The following is a 14543-nucleotide window of genomic DNA, read 5'->3' on the forward strand; positions in this document are numbered from 1 at the left end:
AAAAGCATAGTTGTTCAACTATTTTTTTCAAGCTATCAACTCGTGCTCTTGACAAACGTATATCAACAATTAATAACATTGCAAACCATAAAAAAAATAAAATACATATTGCTCACAAAAGTCCTATAATTAAATAGATAAATTACACACGAGATAACATTCTATAAGTACCAAGTAAACATATGATGAGCTTCATCTTTATAATATCTTTGACTTCTATTCCTTCAGTATCTGCTTACCCTTTGTTTTTATGTGTAGGTAAAAATGATAAAAAAAAAAAAAAAAAAAAAAAAAAAAAAAAAAAAAAAAAAAAAAAACCTAATAATTTAAAAGCATATTTCAGGACGAATCTAACAAAACCCCACTTATTGTTTAGATATGTAACGTGTAACTGGTTCAATGGAATGGATGAAGTAGTTTTGATTGAAGGTGGTTCAACCCAAAAAGATCCCACCCAACTATTCATTAACCCAGACAGATTAAAGTGATCCTCGATCAGTTGGCCGCAACTTAAATCATAAACAGACATGTCTATCTCTCCTTCTTGGTAGATTGTGTTGACAAAGTAGATGCAATTAGGCTTACAACAATAAGATGTAGTCTGTATGTCAAACCCTAAGTAGATGTACAAAGTAGATGCAATTAGGACTACACCAAAATTCTTAAGATCCTCGTCAAACTCTAAGTGATCTGCTATCTTTATTGTCAATTCTAATTTCTAAAGGAAGCTCGGTGTAACTTTTTACCATTTTTTTATTTATATTTTTTGACAGGAATTGAGTTATTATTATTGCACTGCAAAAACATGTGTATATATAAGAGAAAGAGAATAATAGAATGCAACAGTTGTTAGGAATTCTATGTTGCGTAGGAGTAGGAAACGTTCTAGTTATGGAGCCGTGTTTTTGTTGGATTAGGAGTCGGTGTGTTATTGGGAAAGTTTTCCTTCCTAATTTGGCGGCAAGCTTTAGGTAAAGTAGAAATATAATAAACTATAATAAACAAACTATACTAGGATCTAAAATACATTTTCTTCAAAAAAAAAAAAAAAAAAAAAAAAAAAAGGATCTAAAATACGTAGTAATAAGCTAAATATACCAATTGGTTGTTGGTGTAGTGGTGATTGGGACTACACTTGGTAGGGAGGACTCGTGTTCGATCCCCCGCAACAACAATCAGGAGGGGACTGGAACCTAACCACCCAGAACTGATCCCCGAATCCGGATTAGCCCAAAGGGTGAACCGGGTAGAAAAAAAAAACATCATGTAGTGTTAGGTTGCACCCTTTATTGGTTTTCAAGCATGTATCTCCAATAGTTTACCTTCTTGAACTTATGTGAATGCTGATTTCCTGCAACGCACCCTCCTCCAATCACACTGACTTATAGCAGGAGGAGACCACGACAACAGCAGCAGGGCAACAACAGCATACCACCCACAACACTTGAGCCACCAACGGCTCCTTAAGTGGCAGCAGTACCTTTTACCATGGTAAATCAAGAAGAAGACAAGCTAGTAGAGAGAAGAAGACAAGAAGAGTAGGTAGAGCAATTAAGGCATTAGGCCCAGCAAAGAAGCAGTAGTAGTAGTATAAATAGCACTTGTCTCAACTTAGTTATTTATCCAGAAAATTGTAAGGCAAAACATGGAGAGTTATGGCATAAAGCCATAGTTATTTTGTACAAGTTTACAACTATAATCAAATATTCAACCTTTGGACTCTATTCTTGTGAGAATTACGCTAGTCCGTTGCAGTTGGTATCAGAGCAACCATGCCGCCGACGCCGTTAACAGTGACACCGGAGAGGGTGGCGACGCTGGAAGACAAGGTGGAGGAGATTTGCGAGAAGCTCGGAGAAGGGGAAAATTCGCTCCAACATGAGTTGCTTAAGAAGCAGGACGAGGGTATTAACAAGGTGAGGCAGTCGTTGGAAGGGAAAATGGATCGATTCCGGCAGGACCTCACCCAACAGGTGAGCATGACGGCGAATAGGCACGAGAGAGCCATGGACGAGATTCGCAATGCCCTTAAAGCTCTGGGAAAACAACCGCAGCAAAACAACCGGGGAAACGAGGAGGTAGAGCAGCCCCTGAATCTAGGTGGTTTCGACGGATCACCACCACTAAACACTAGATTTAATGAACAACCGTTCGGCGGTGTGGGTTTTAACGGAATACGGATAGGGACGTGGGAAGCCGGCGGTGGAGGGGAGTACCGCAACCACAACAACGAGCAACAAGAGAGCCGAGGGAGCTGGAGGTTTAGAAAGCTAGACCTGCCGTTGTTCGACGGATCCGACCCGGATGGGTGGATACTCCGAAGCGAGCAGTATTTTCAGTTTTACCGGTTGTCGGAGGTGGAGAAGATGCAGGCAGCCGTCGTTGCAATGAATGGGGATGCGTTACGGTGGTACCAATGGGAGCACCGCCGTCGACCGGTGGCCCACTGGGAGGATTTGAAGCTGCGCATCCTTACCTAATTTCGGCCGATGAATACGGGAACCTTGCATGAGCAATGGTTAGCCGTGACTCAAAGTTCCTCGGTGGTGGAGTATCGGAAGGCATTTATTGAGAGGGCGGCGCCGTTGTCAGACAGTCCTGAGAGTATAATGAAAGCTCAATTCGTAAATGGGCTAAAAGACGATGTTAAGGCCGAGATCCGGATGTTGAACCCGACTACCCTCGAGGATGCGATGGACCTAGCTATACGGGTAGAGGAGAGAAATCGGGTCAGTAATCTGAGGAAAACAGGTGGGGCGTTTGGAAAATCGGGTCCATACTCGTATTTTAACCGCAGTCCAGCATCTACCATACTCGGAGTTGGGCCGACCCAAATACATCCCTCGGCCCAAACACATTATCCTCACAATTCAACCCACAACCCAAACACTAACCCAAACACATCTAACCGAACCTATCCCCAAACCAACCCAAGTACCCACACCTCGGTAGCTTCGGTGAATCACCAAGCCTCCCCTTCCCACAGTCGTAACACCCCCGTGACGTCACGGTTCTCAGGCGAAGTAAGGCGGTTAACGGAGAGGGAGTTGCAGGATAAGAGAGCTAAAGGATTGTGCTTTAAATGCGATGGCCGGTGGACGGGACCCACCCACGTCTGCACCGCCAAGGGATTGAGTGTGCTATTAGTCGAGGACGAAGAGGAAGTGGAGGAGGCTGGAGAATTTCAGGCGATGGATGGTCAGGAGGAAGAAGAGGTTCCGACAGCCGTCACTATGAACTCGATTGTAGGGCTGACAAGCCCGAAAACTTTGAAGTTGATGGGAACAATTGGGGGCACGCCGGTGGTGGTGATGGTGGATCCCGGCGCCACCCACAATTTCATTTCGATGGGAACCGTCACGAAAGTCGGCATTCCGATCACGGGCACTAATTCTTTCGGAGTGTCACTGGGAAATGGAGAGGCCATTAAGGGTCGAGGATTATGCTGTGGCGTGAAATTGACCTTGAGGGAGGGGTTCGAATTGGTGGAGGACTTCCTGCCCTTGCAATTAGGGAACTCCGACGTGATTTTGGGAGTTCAGTGGCTCGAGAAATTGGGTGAAGTGGTGACAAATTGGAAGCTTCAAAGGATGAGTTTCGTGGTGGGGGGTGAGACGATCACCATTAACGGCGATCCGAGCTTAGCACGGACGGGGGTTACTTTGAAGGCAATGATCCGTACGTTGAAGAAGGAGAAGGGAGGACTGTTGGTAGAATTGAAGAGCTTAGAAGGGAAGGATGTTGAATCAGAAGGTGGTGGGGTACCAGAATTCTTGAGGGAGTTGATATTGGGCTTTAAAGTGGTGTTTGAAGAGCCCAAAGGCCTACCTCCAACAAGGGGGCATGAACACACAATTGTTTTGAAAGAAGGTAGTAACCCGGTTAGCGTTCGGCCGTATCGTTACCCTCAATTTCAAAAAGATGAAATTGAAAAGCTCATTCGAGAGATGTTGTTGGCGGGAATCATTAAACCCTCGACTAGCCCCTTTTCTAGTCCCGTGCTCTTAGTCAAGAAGAAAGACGGCTCTTGGAGATTTTGCGTGGATTACCGGGCCTTAAACAAGGAGACCGTCCCGGACAAATACCCCATTCCGGTGATCGATGAGCTTTTGGATGAACTCCATGGGGCAAGTATTTTCACTAAACTAGATCTCAAAGCCGGTTACCATCAAATTTTAGTCCGACCCGAAGACACCCACAAAACCGCTTTTCGCACTCATGTGGGGCACTACGAATTTCTAGTGATGCCTTTCGGATTAACCAATGCCCCGGCCACTTTCCAATCATTCATGAATGAGGTATTTCGACCCTTCTTACGTAAATTCGTTCTTGTATTTTTTGATGACATACTTATTTATAGTGTGAGTCAAGAGGAACATGTAGAACATTTACGACTTGTGTTAGCTACACTTAAAAATCACTGCTTGTTTGCCAACCAAAAGAAGTGCGAATTTGGGAAGGCCAAGGTAGCCTATTTGGGTCATATAATATCCAATGAAGGGGTGTCCGTGGATCAAGACAAAATCAGAGCCATGGTGGAGTGGCCCAAGCCCAAATCCTTAAAGGCCTTGAGAGGATTTTTGGGCCTCACAGGCTATTACCGAAAATTCATTGGTAATTATGCCCAAATAGCACAGCCCCTTACTGATAATTTTGGATGGACAGCCATGGCAGATGAAGCATTCGAAAAACTCAAAGAAGCCATGACTTCGGCTCCTGTGTTAATTATGCCGAATTTCCAGAAAACTTTTGTGATAGAAACGGACGCCTCGGGTTTTGGGATCGGTGCCGTGTTAATGCAAGAGGGTCGCCCTGTTGCCTTCTTTAACAAGGTGCTGGGGCCGGTAGGTCGCGGGAAATCGATATACGAGAAGGAACTAATGGCCGTGTGTTTGGCGGTGCAAAAATGGAAGCACTACTTGTTAGGGCGGCGATTTGTGGTTAGGAGTGATCAACAGAGCTTGCGGTTCATTGCACAACAGAGAGAGATCGGGTCCGAATACCAAAAATGGGTCCGCAAGTTAATTGGGTTTGAATTCGATCTGCAGTACAAACCCGGAGTGTCCAACCGTGTAGCGGACGCCCTTTCGAGGAGGGGTGAGGGCGATTTTGAAGGCGAATTAGGGGCGCTAATGTCGAACCAGGTTGTGGCGTGGGAGGAATTAGAGAAGGAGATTGAAGGGGATTCGACCTTGCGAGAATTAAAGGTGAGGATTGAAAAAGGAGAGGAAGTGTCGGGGTACTCTGTGGAGAATCGAAGGCTGTTGTATAAGGGAAGAGTTGTGATTCCACGCAATTCACGATACAGGGATCTTTTAATGAAGGAATATCATGACTCTCCGACAGGGGGTCACACCGGCGAGACGAAGACTTATTTGAGGATGGGCTCCGAGTGGTTTTGGGCGGGTATGAGAAAGGATGTGGCTGCTTATGTGGGAAAGTGTGATGTTTGTCAGCGTAACAAACATTCTCAACAAACGCCGGGGGGTTTGTTACAACCATTGCCCATTCCCGAGCGTGTGTGGGAGGACATAAGTATGGACTTCATTGATGGATTGCCGAGGTCAAAGGGGTTTGACACTATTTTGGTGGTTGTGGACAGATTGACAAAGTATGCACATTTTATCGGTCTCAAACACCCGTTTACGGCTTATGTTGTGGCGGAGGTGTTTGTTCGCGAGATAGTCCGACTCCATGGGGTGCCTAGCAGCATTGTGACTGACCGAGATAGGGTGTTTGTGAGTGTTTTTTGGCGAGAATTGTTCCGATTGCAAGGAACCGACCTCAAGAAGAGCACCTCCTATCACCCGCAAACGGATGGCCAATCCGAAGTAGTTAACAAGAGGCTTGAGACGTATTTGCGCTGCTTCGTGGGGGGTCAACCCAAGTCGTGGGCAAGGTGGTTACCTTGGGCAGAATTCTCTTATAACACCACTCCCCACGCATCCACCTTGATCACTCCATTTCAGGCACTCTATGGGAGAGAACCGCCTAGACTTGTGAGAGTGGGAGCAGGGCAGACCGTGGTGAGCACGGTAGAGGAAGTCTTGCGGGAAAGGGACTTCATGCTTGATGAGTTGAAGCTGAATCTGATAAGAGCGCAACAAATAATGAAGCGGAATGATGATCAGAGGCGTAGAGAAGTTGAGTTTCAAGTGGGAGAGAGTGTGTTCCTTAAGCTTCAACCCTATAGACAGAGATCACTTGCCAAACGGCCTTTTGAGAAGTTAGCTGCCAGGTTTTATGGGCCCTTTGAGGTGGTCCGAAGAGTGGGGAAGGTGGCATATCGGCTTGCACTCCCTGAGCACTGCCGTATCCACCCAGTGTTCCATGTGTCTCAACTCAAGAAAGCCGTAGGTGACATCCCTACTTCACCTACCATCCCACCTCAGATTTCACCCGAGCTTGAGTTAGTGGTTGAACCAGAAGGAGTCTTGGCAATCAAGCGCGAGGCGGGGCGTGGAGATGTCTATACGGTGCTGATCAAATGGCAAGGGTTGCATGAATTTGAGTCAACTTGGGAGGACGCCGAGGTCATTAAGGAGAAGTTTCCTACCTTCCACCTTGAGGACAAGGTGGCGCTTTTGGGGGGGAGTGTTGCAACGCACCCTCCTCCAATCACACTGACTTATAGCAGGAGGAGACCACGGCAACAGCAGCAGGGCAACAACAGCATACCACCCACAACACTTGAGCCACCAACGGCTCCTTAAGTGGCAGCAGTACCTTTTACCATGGTAAATCAAGAAGAAGACAAGCTAGTAGAGAGAAGAAGACAAGAAGAGTAGGTAGAGCAATTAAGGCATTAGGCCCAGCAAAGAAGCAGTAGTAGTAGTATAAATAGCACTTGTCTCAACTTAGTTATTTATCCAGAAAATTGTAAGGCAAAACATGGAGAGTTATGGCCTAAAGCCATAGTTATTTTGTACAAGTTTACAACTATAATCAAATATTCAACCTTTCGACTCTATTCTTGTGAGAATTACGCTAGTCCGTTGCATTTCCTTGTCCCAACTGACATACGTATGCATTATAAAGGTGAGGATCGAGACTAGTCCAGAGGATGTAGGGGGCATGCATGCACTGTTGGAATCTTGACTGCAAGGGGTGGAATGACATCTCATGCAGCTGTTGTGGCTCGTGGCCGGGGAAAGTGTTGTATTTCAGGGTGTTTAGAGATCCAAGTGAATGATACTAACAAGGTGATTCCTATGTTTACTTTATATTTTAACCTTGATCATTGTTTATCAGATGTGATGTGTGAGATTTATTGCTCATTTTCCAGGTTCTTGTGGTTGGAAACAAAGTAATATCTGAAGGTGAGTGGCTTTCTCTTAATGGATCAACTGGCGAAGTGATCTTAGGGAAAGAACCACTTTCACCTCCTGCTCTCAGTGGGGATCTGGAAATCTTCATGTCATGGGCTGATAACATACGGCGGCTTAAGGTTATACAGTTTCGACATACTGTTTCTCAATTCCATGCATTGCATTTTCCTCATCAAATTTAGGCATCCCAAAAACTGGTCAGAATTATCTTGGAGTTATGTGCGGATATTAATTGTGTGAGTGATACATCCAAGCATTCATTATGAGCGTGCCTCCATGTTCCCTAAACAACTGTGATCTACATATGTATTTTGTCTATGTAGCTTTCGTTTTAGACTGTTTCTTTGACATCATGCAGAACATCGCAAATTAATATAAATCACATTCACTGTTAGTATATGTATAGGTCATGGCAAACACAGATACCCCAGAGGATGCATTAGCAGCAAGAAACAATGGTGCTGAAGGAATTGGACTTTGTAGGACTGAGCACATGGTAGTTTACACTTTTTCTCTTAGTAATCTATTGTTATGAGATGATTTGTTGGTGTTGCTTTTATATTTATCAGTAGTTATCACAAAGAAGGGCTATTTAAATATTGAAATAACATTGTCATGCCCTTGATGCTAAATTTTGTATATACTTATAGTTTCATAGCGGAAATATGATTGCAAATATTTCAAATCTTGTTAGACTCAACTTTGACAGGAGTCATGCTGGAGTTGCCTTTAATTTAATTTCAATAATCGCTAAATCGTGTGTTGTCTGTCCTATTCAAGTAAGAAGAGATTCTAATAATATTTAGAAGGGGGGAAATTTCAGTAGGTGATGAAAAATTCTTCATATGCCTTTGTTCTGGTCTGGTTCTTACAAGTCTTGAGATTCTTTTTTGTTAAAAATTTATATCATAATATGCCAGATAACTCAAGGAAACATGATTAATGTATGCATTGTCTTAGTTCTTTGCTTCAGATGACAGGATAGAGACAGTGAGGAAGATGATAATGGCAATAACTCCTGAGCAGAGGAAAGTAGCTCTGGATCAGCTATTACTTTATCAAAGATCGGACTTTGAGGGGATTTTTCGAGCCATGGATGGCAAGAAAATTTTATATTTTGATGTTTATTTTGGTTTAGTTACCTTGCATATAGGTGCTTTATTGTTATTTTTATTTTGTTAATTTCAGGGCTTCCAGTTACAATAAGATTGCTAGACCCTCCACTTCATGAATTTCTTCCAGAAGGTGACTTGGAACAAATTGTGAATGAACTGGCATCGGAAACTGGGATGGCAGAAGATGAAGTCTTCTCCAGAATAGAAAAGTTATTAGAAGTCAATCCCATGTTGGGTTTTAGGGGCTGCAGGTAATGGATAAGGTGTTCACATATAGTCATATATGTACTTATAACCTGTCAATTAATTTTTTTTTTTTTTTTTTTTTTTGATATTCCGTTATTTATCAGGGCATTACCATACCATCTGAAATGTAGTCTTTCTTCAAAAGACGTTTGTTATAATATTAAGCAGCACGATCAACTTAATACTTGTAGGAGGGGGAGGGGGGGGGGGGGGGGTCAGCTGTATGCAGTCTTACAAAGAGGCTAATTTCTATAAATCCTTAATCAACAGAACTAAGCTCTAATACTATACTAAAATTAAGAAATGAAAGAAATCTTAAGAAGTCAATGTACTTTAAATCCCTTGTAATACTGATGTCAGAAAATAATGGATACTCTACTTCATAAATGGACATATTATGATTAAGCACATAAGCAGATAGGGGTGTCAATTCGGGTAAACAGTTCAGGTTTGGGTTGAGTTTATCAGTTTTGGGTTATAACGGGTCGGTTTATAACGAGTTGAAATAATTAGCGGGTTGGTTTGGGTCGGTTTTGAAAATTATCGAGTCAATTCGGTTTGGTTTTTTAATTGCAGTTTCTATTCGGATCGGGTCCTTATCGGGTCGGGTTCTAGTCGGTTCGGGTCATAATCAATTTGGGTTGAACCGGGTTGGTTTGAAAACGGATTTGGCCTGTTTAATGTGGGTTTCGGCTAAAAACAATTCGGGTCTTAATTAGGACGGGTCGTAATTGGTTAGGGGTCATACTCAATTTGGGTTAAAGTGGGTCGGTTCGAAAATGGGTTTCGGTTCAAAACAGATCGGGTGAAGTCGGATCCAATCTTATCATTTCAGGTTATAATCGGTTTAGATTGAACTTAGTTGGTTTGAAAACGAGTTTACCCAATTTGAAGCGAGTTTCAGTTCAAATCATATCGGGCTAAAATTGAATCAGATGATTATCGAGTCGAATTAGTCACATAACGGGTAGGAACGGGTCATGCTATAATCAAGTCAAGTCATAAATAAGTTGGGTTTATCGAGTAGTGGGTTGAAACGGATTAAATCATAAACATATTGGGTTACACGTTGTAAATGACTCAGTCAAAACGGGTTACGGGTTTTAAACGATTTGGTCTCAATAGGTTACGGGTTGTAAACGGTTCGGTCACAACGGGTTACGGATTATAAATGGCTCGGTCACAACGGGTGATGGGTTGGAACACTGTAAGTTTATCGGATTTTTATCGGGTTTTAATGGTTTTCGGTTTAAAATTGGTCGGGTTACTATCAGGTTTAGACGTAATCGGTTTGGGTTGCTTTCAACTTCGGGTTGTAACGGTTTGGCTTGATAACGGGTCGGGTTAGTAACGGTTCGCACAAATTCGGTTCTGTTCAGTTTCGGGTTGGAAAAAATTGGGTCGGGTTAGTTTTTGGTTTCCAAAAAACGGGTTTTAAATAGTTCAGTTCCTTTTTGGATCGGTTCGAAACAGTCGGGTTTAACAGTTCGGGTCAGAAACTGACAGCTCTATAAGCAGAATATCTAATCATTTCATCATGTGCACAATGACAGTGATCATAAGGTCACTAGGTTATTATAAATTTATTTTAGAACTTGTACTGATGGAACTTGATGTGTCCTTACAGGTTGGGAATTGAATATCATACCCTGAACTAACTGAAATGCGAGCACGTGCAATATTCCAAGCTGCAGTTTCAATGAGCAACCAGGGTATTGCAGTTCTTCCTGAGATTATGGTTCCTCTTGTCGGAACACCACAGGCACGGACTCTTTTCTTTTTGCCAACATTTATTTTCTTTTCTCTTTTGGACTTGTTACCTTTGTTAGAACACTGGATTTATTTCCTGAATAGCAGGATCAGTAGGCATAACTCTTGTTGGGAATATTGTACTTACTTTTTTTTTTTTTTACTTCTTTTCAAATATCTATTTTGATCCGCTTTGATCGTTGATTAGTTGGATTTTTGTTTGTGTTATGTTACCTAAACTATCGCATATCTGAGTGACAGGAGTTAGGGCATCAAGTGAGTTTGATACGAGAAGTAGTGACAAAGGTATTTTCTGAGATGGGTTCTTCCTTAAAATACAAGGTGGGAACAATGATTGAGATCCCAAGGGCAGCTCTAATTGCAGACGAGGTACAATAAAATTACTTTCTTCCTCTTAAAATTTCATATAATAGCTTTCGTATGTACTCAGGTGCTTTCCAACATACAGCTCTAGCAGAGTGAAAATTACTACTAAAGTTAGGTTTATAGACAGTATAGTTACAGTTCGTCGGACTTGTTTAATTTTTGTGCATATTTGAGGTACTGCACTTACCTAAAATATTGAAGTACAATATTTTATTTTGTAGATTGCAAAGGAGGCAGAATTCTTCTCTTTTGGAACAAATGATCTCACACAGATGACATTTGGGTATAGCAGAGATGATGTTGGGAAGTTCCTTCCTGTATACTTGTCAAAAGGCATACTGCAAACTGACCCCTTTGTGGTAAGTCAGTCTTACTCAATACTCACATCCCACCAGAATTGGCAAAATTAACTAGTCTACACAATGCTGCTCATTTTGAATTTAGGTTCTCGACCAAAAAGGTGTGGGCCACCTCATCAAACTTGCAACCGAAAAAGGCCGTGCTGCTAGGCCTAGCTCGAAGGTAAATTACAACATGAAGATCAATATGCCTTAATTATCAATCCATTTTAGAAATTGTTTAAACTTGAAGGTTTGTTCAAATTCAATTTATAGTCATTTTTTTTGGTCAGGTGCTAATTCAAAATAATTTACTAACCCTGTTTATTTTTTAACCTAAACACTTTTCCATTAGCGCTATGCAGTAGCATAGTCCACTTTGACCAATGTTGGTAATTATTATGTGAGAAATCATATAGACAAGTTAGATCTTGTTGAATTTGTCTCGATATATATTTATAATCAAGTCAGTGTTTTTAATCCTAGAGTGATCATGTGTCTCATGATGTGATGGTATTCATCTCTAAATAGCATTAAAAGGTAACTTGTGGTTGATCCTACTTGGCTCATGTTCTGTTTCTGTATATGAGCTGAGATCAAAATCTATATCATATTCGAGCCAAAAAACTGAAAACAGTTATGAAAAAGTGTTTAGGTTAAAAAGATGAGCTGAGATCAAACTCAATATCATATATGAGCATTTCGGATCTGGTTGATCCTACTTGGCTTATGAAAAAGTATAATTTTAATTTTGATAAGGAAATTCTTAGCCAGCTTTCCCGAGCTAAACACTGCCATGGAATTGAGCACATTGAGCCAAGCTTGAACTTGAACTCAAAATTTCATTTAATCCAATCAATTCAGCCTAGCAAGTTCAAGATAAATTGTGCCTTAGTTTAAACTTGTTGAAATTAACCTAAGTTGAGCTGAGCTATGTTTTAAGCTATGTTGAGCCATGTTAGAATTTACCTCTGCTTGTGACCCAGCCCTACTTTCATCGCTTTATCATGCAAATCTGTGATAACTCATACAAGGACCAACCTACCATTTGTACTTTTCCATCTACTAAAACACACTAAAAGTATTTTTTTAATACACTCACAGGTGGGTATATGTGGAGAGCATGGGGGAGAGCCTTCATCAGTTGCATTCTTCGCCAAGGCTGGACTTGATTATGTTTCATGCTCTCCATTCAGGTTTACTATGCTTATTCTTGTGCTTATACATTCTTGCTTAAGCATTTCATTTTTTTTATTATTATTTTTTTTTTTTAAACTTGAGCAGTATGAATATGGTTTTTATTTTGTTAACAGAATTCGGATTGCAAGACTAGCTGCTGCTCAAGTTGCTGTTTGAAAAACGCAGATGGTACATACAGACTACACCAAATGTAAATTGTAAATAATTGTATTGTACATCATAGTTTACAGGGCTCACCGCTATCCAATAAGAAGGGAGAAGCATCAGTTTATTTAAATGTGTAATATTTGATGCAAAACAAGCGCTACTGTCAATTTATGTATAACATAAAGTTCACAGCTTGTGATCCTTTTGTTCAACTATTTTATAAAAGCATAGTTGTTCAACTATTTTTTTCAAGCTATCAACTCGTGCTCTTGACAAACGTATATCAACAATTAATAACATTGCAAACCATAAAAAAAATAAAATACATATTGCTCACAAAAGTCCTATAATTAAATAGATAAATTACACACGAGATAACATTCTATAAGTACCAAGTAAACATATGATGAGCTTCATCTTTATAATATCTTTGACTTCTATTCCTTCAGTATCTGCTTACCCTTTGTTTTTATGTGTAGGTAAAAATGATAAAAAAAAAAAAAAAAAAAAAAAAAAAAAAAAAAAAAAAAAAAACCTAATAATTTAAAAGCATATTTCAGGACGAATCTAACAAAACCCCACTTATTGTTTAGATATGTAACGTGTAACTGGTTCAATGGAATGGATGAAGTAGTTTTGATTGAAGGTGGTTCAACCCAAAAAGATCCCACCCAACTATTCATTAACCCAGACAGATTAAAGTGATCCTCGATCAGTTGGCCGCAACTTAAATCATAAACAGACATGTCTATCTCTCCTTCTTGGTAGATTGTGTTGACAAAGTAGATGCAATTAGGCTTACAACAATAAGATGTAGTCTGTATGTCAAACCCTAAGTAGATGTACAAAGTAGATGCAATTAGGACTACACCAAAATTCTTAAGATCCTCGTCAAACTCTAAGTGATCTGCTATCTTTATTGTCAATTCTAATTTCTAAAGGAAGCTCGGTGTAACTTTTTACCATTTTTTTATTTATATTTTTTGACAGGAATTGAGTTATTATTATTGCACTGCAAAAACATGTGTATATATAAGAGAAAGAGAATAATAGAATGCAACAGTTGTTAGGAATTCTATGTTGCGTAGGAGTAGGAAACGTTCTAGTTATGGAGCCGTGTTTTTGTTGGATTAGGAGTCGGTGTGTTATTGGGAAAGTTTTCCTTCCTAATTTGGCGGCAAGCTTTAGGTAAAGTAGAAATATAATAAACTATAATAAACAAACTATACTAGGATCTAAAATACATTTTCTTCAAAAAAAAAAAAAAAAAAAAAAAAAAGGATCTAAAATACGTAGTAATAAGCTAAATATACCAATTGGTTGTTGGTGTAGTGGTGATTGGGACTACACTTGGTAGGGAGGACTCGTGTTCGATCCCCCGCAACAACAATCAGGAGGGGACTGGAACCTAACCACCCAGAACTGATCCCCGAATCCGGATTAACCCAAAGGGTGAACCGGGTAGAAAAAAAAAACAAAAAAGTAATAAGCTAAATATATAGCTAATAAATTTTTTTAATTTTTTTTTGTTCATTAAAAAAAAAATTTAAGAAAATTAAAATTTGGTAAATAAAAAAATCAATAAAGTGAACCAAACCTGTTCAAAGAAAATAATGAATAGCTAGATAAATTAATTCCTTCCAAGTTAATAAATTAGTTAGTTTGGGAATTAAAATTTACAATTAGTCGTTTTGGTAAATACTTTTGTGAAATTAGCCATTTTGAAAAGGAGGAGGAATATATGTAAGGTTGAGAGGATTAGTGGTAGTGAGGAGAAGAGAGAAAGCAGGAGAAGAAGGTGGTGGGGGATTGGGATTGGTATGGGGGTTAAAATTGTAGTTAGTGATGAGAAGAAGGAGAAAATATTAAAAAACTTAGAAGAAATCTTAATATTTCCTTTGACTAATAAGTAGTATTCACACGTAAGTGAGTTTGGGCATGTTCATATTTATTAAGTTGATGTGAACTGAACTGAGTTGAAATGAATTTTTTATGAGAGAAATAAATTAGGAGTTGATCGAATTGAGTTGAAT

At 40.3% G+C, this 14543-nt stretch overlaps 1 pseudogene across 1 annotated transcript; it reads left to right on the top strand.

Moving 5' to 3' along the window:
• The first annotated feature begins 6734 nt into the window (after positions 1–6734).
• On the top strand, positions 6735–12732 carry LOC145640319 (pyruvate, phosphate dikinase, chloroplastic-like; annotated as a pseudogene). Its single transcript, XR_014114947.1, has 11 exons — positions 6735–6761; positions 7039–7202; positions 7286–7447; positions 7735–7824; positions 8289–8427; positions 8517–8694; positions 10317–10451; positions 10700–10828; positions 11047–11184; positions 11270–11347; positions 12268–12732. The product of XR_014114947.1 is annotated as a pyruvate, phosphate dikinase, chloroplastic-like (transcript).
• Positions 12733–14543: the final 1811 nt, after the last annotated feature.

Source organism: Chenopodium album, chromosome 7, assembly GCF_948465745.1.
Source record: "Chenopodium album chromosome 7, dcCheAlbu1.1, whole genome shotgun sequence".
In the NCBI taxonomy this organism is placed as follows: Eukaryota; Viridiplantae; Streptophyta; class Magnoliopsida; order Caryophyllales; family Amaranthaceae; genus Chenopodium; species Chenopodium album.